The following is a 4,067-nucleotide window of genomic DNA, read 5'->3' as shown; positions in this document are numbered from 1 at the left end:
TTCATGGATAAGGACGTGAAAACGGTTATGGATACACGGCACCACCCACTAAGCATGCGCCAACAGAATAAGAAAGTGTTTGGACTTTGAACATCTGACATGGAAAGTGGCGTTTTGGCCGATTGTGGAGTCGATTTTCTCGAAAATAGGTCGTGTTACCCCAAAGATTAGTATGATTAATTCCTACCAGGAGAGCAAATCGTAGGGTTTGGGTGTAACCGAGTTGGAGGTCCCCTTCCCACCGAGGCACAAGTTTAAATTTGCTGGAATGAGGAATTCCGAAAGGTATAACGTGGTTTTCCAAACATATGGGCAGGAAAAAAGGTAGACATCATACATAAATACACAAAAATGCAAATATTTTATTTAATACGAAATTACAATAATTTCATTCAGATTATTTGATAATTTGGTTGTTACCGTAAATCCGAATTTTGAAATTTTACCAAATTCGAAACGTTCAAACAAATCTTTTCATGCTTTTTTTGAGTTTTACAAAATTTCAATAAAAATTTGTTCAAAATAAATATTAACGTTCAAATTACATAAATGAACAATTGCAACGTACATAAATTTTTGAGCTTTTCGCATTTTTTTTACAAAACTATTCCACACCTTCGTTAAGGCTAACCTTTCCTTCTTTATTGTTTCATAAAACCAATTTAAACCGGAGCAAACGGTTAGACACATCCTACAGACCAAATCGACAGGTAATCCTATCCAAATAATTGGTACTTTTAGGAACATTCCCACCTGAGCATTGGCATTGTGACCTTGCTCCACACGGCCCATTCACAGGAACACATGCCCCTAAATGTCATCGTAAATATGTCTTAAAGTATGAATTTTTCAGCATCAGGTTTTCAATCAGGGACCGTTCTTAAATTACGTAACGTTAAAAATTGATTTTCTCGAGCCTTTAACATGGCACTCATAGGCACGACATCACTGGGTCTAAACCCCCTCCTCCCCCCCTTCAAGCGTTACGAAATTTAAGAACAGCCCCTCACTTATTCATTTACCAACCTGTGGCACGTCCCTGGCATAATCGACACCGGCCTGCACAACTCTTCCACAAAATTCCCGTTCCTCCACTGCTCCAACCCGTGCAACGACTCCAAGCTTCGAAGCAATCCTGCCCAGAAACGGTGGGTTGAGAAGCAATAATGCAAAATATGAGGAGAAAAATCCCTCCCAAAGTTGACGTCTTCATTTCTTCAATTACAGAAAATTCGCAATCAATTTTAAATTATCAGTTATTATTACTGAAATTGTGACCATAAGACTGGGAGCGACAAAAAGGGCATGATAAAAATTTGTGACTGTTTTTAAGACACAAATTTTTGTCCTTTTTTTGAAATTTTCCTGACAGGAAATGCTTAAATTTACGTGTTTGATAATTTTTTATTAATTGAGTTTTTCAAATTTCCCGTTTGAAGAATTTTCCTTCTTCACTTCCTTGTCAGCCATTCAGGTACCGTTATGATTGCAAAATAAGGGACAAGCTTACCTTGAAATGAATTTGATCAAATCCTTCTTTGTAAATCAAGAATTATTTTCTGGAGCTGGGTTTCCACTCTATACCGAATGTGAAGTAACACTAGTACAAAGTAGGAAGGATCCCCAACTTTTATCCAGAAGAAAATACGCATTACATAAAATATTTTTATAGCCAATAATATTTACCATTTAACCTCTTTGACCATATTGATTTTTAATAAAACTTCCCACCGGTACGATGTTAATTTCATAATTACACCTGATAGCAACTAATTAAAATTTTCAGGTACTTTCCAATTTTTTCGAGTTTTTGACGAAAGACACGAAAAATTCACTTTTTAACATTGGTCGCTATAGGGACTCCAAAATTTGTGAAGAAAAATACCCAAAAAAGTCCACTTTTTACCATCGAGTTTGACACAAAATACCAAAGAAATATTTTTATTTTTGAGAAATTTCGCTGTCAGGGAAGTTTATGCGATACGCGCAATTTGTATGTTCCGTCCCCAATGGTAAATAAAGTACTATACAAATGTGTGTACTTGGTCGTCAAGAGGTTAAGGAGAGTGATTAACTTACTGGTAAGACGTATATAACCATGACAGAGATAAACGAGACGGATAAATAGCGTAATATGTAAGGGACCATTCATACATTACGTCATCAAAAATTCTCTATGGTTAGTACCCACCCAACCAACGTAAGCATTAAGGGATAGGGAATTTTAACATGGGAAAGATAGGAAGACCTAAACTACCAACCCATTAAAATGATGCCGTAATGTATGGACGTTCCCTAACCGCATGCACACATACATACGTACATATGTACTGAGGGTTAAGCGCGATTATAGGGACTCACATTTACATAACTGTATAGGATGATTCATTACTTTTAATCGTAATGTTTTACGATAACAACTCCCAATTTATGCTACATCCTCAACATAAATCGTTTTATGACATCCTAGTTTGCATAAAAAAGGTACACTACTTATCGATAAAATGCTAATACCACCTCCCGAAATTCGACGTTCCCTACAAAGGTTTGAGTTTCCAGAATGTGACACATCGACAGATTGGGAATTGGCATGCGAAACCTGTTCGATTGTCTATAGACGATTGTTAAAAAGTGAATCGTGTTACTATAGTAAGCCGTACACCTGTACCTTTATGGGCCTTAGGGGCCGTTCTTAAATTACGTAACGCTTGAAATTGATTTTCTAAACCTCCTCCCTCCCCCCTTTAACATGGCGTACATAGGCACGATCATTGGGGCGTAACCCCCTCCACCCATCCCCCCCCCCCCCTTCAAGCGTAACGTAATAATATGCTGCAATAAAAACTTAACTTATCTTACACGGTAGTTTAATAAAATGGAGTGTATATAAATTCATACACTCAAAATAATTTGGTAATAAAATCGTCAACGCGTGTAGTCACTATGCGGCTCTACCACACCGGTTATGATTTTGTCGCCACAGAGTAACAAATATTTCTGCGAAATTTAAATTTATCATAATCCTGTAAGAATTGTTGCCAGCGTGGTAGAAAATTTGATTTTCGCAGAATTTGCTGTTACATGCATGTGTAAGTGACAGAATTTGAGTGATATATTTCCGCACAGTGAGGACATCGCTGTTTTCTTCTCTCTGTGTGTGTACCCCCATAAATTTATACGAGCATAACAACATCTCAACTTTTGTAGGTATGTTTACGTAATTGATTGCAAACTTGCTCAACAAGGTGAAAAGTTCAAGTCAAACTCCAGATTAGATTCAACCCAGTTGACAAGGTACATCACATGGTCATAAAACAAAACTATGTGAAATGAATGATGAATCAAATGCAATAAATAAATATACATACATACATGTATTATTCTCTTTTATTCTGCGCACACAGATTATTCCAGCATCTAACCCAGCCTCGCTTATCCATGTTTGCCATGTTTACGTCTTACCATTTACTCAAATCCGATTTAACCCGGGTCAAATCCGATTTAAGGCCAACAAGCCGTGCGCAATTTTTACGATGTTGTAGGACGTTGTCAAAGGCAAGGCCATACTTCCATACATTTAAACATTTTGACACGTAGCGCCTCCCCTGACCCCGCAATTATTATTACGGATTCTTTATCTACTAGAAATTTGACACATTTTGAGAAACATTCGTCAAAATTGTTTTTGGGCAAAAAAATATCATAGTGTTGCCGACGAGTTCTAAATTTACTTTATTTTTTGATGATTATTTCGCAAGCATAATTTGTTCTGTCGATTACTACTATAATGCTCATTCAGAATTTTAAATTTTTAAAATACTAAAAATTTAGAAATGTTGAGTTTGATGTTGGATATCAGAAAATAACTATATAGGAGTCCCAGATAGTTGCTTTCTGATATTCCCAGACGGAGAGTATAATTATGAAAGAAATTTCAAAATCCGTGTAAAATTGGATTTTTGAACTGGACTTGAGAAGGTGAAAGCTGGAGTGAAAGCGTTTTTTGGGCGTCTTTGAGTGGGTGTGGCGGGCGCAAATGTGGTCAAACCACTGTATGGTTTTTGTCC

At 36.8% G+C, this 4,067-nt stretch overlaps 1 long non-coding RNA gene across 1 annotated transcript; it reads right to left on the bottom strand.

The window, feature by feature from the left end:
• Positions 1-344: 344 nt before the first annotated feature.
• LOC110861410 lies at positions 345-1,628 on the bottom strand. The gene is made up of 3 exons (XR_002549049.2): positions 1,511-1,628; positions 1,027-1,215; positions 345-810 (listed from the first exon to the last, which is right to left on the bottom strand). It is a non-coding gene; the product is annotated as an uncharacterized LOC110861410 (long non-coding RNA).
• Between the last annotated feature and the right edge of the window lie 2,439 nt (positions 1,629-4,067).

The sequence above is a fragment of the Folsomia candida genome, unplaced genomic scaffold, assembly GCF_002217175.1.
Source record: "Folsomia candida strain VU population unplaced genomic scaffold, ASM221717v1 Fcan01_Sc041, whole genome shotgun sequence".
NCBI lineage: Eukaryota > Metazoa > Arthropoda > Collembola > Entomobryomorpha > Isotomidae > Folsomia > Folsomia candida.
Note: the sequence above shows the minus strand (reverse complement) of the source record. Positions and strands in the feature narration are given on the sequence as shown.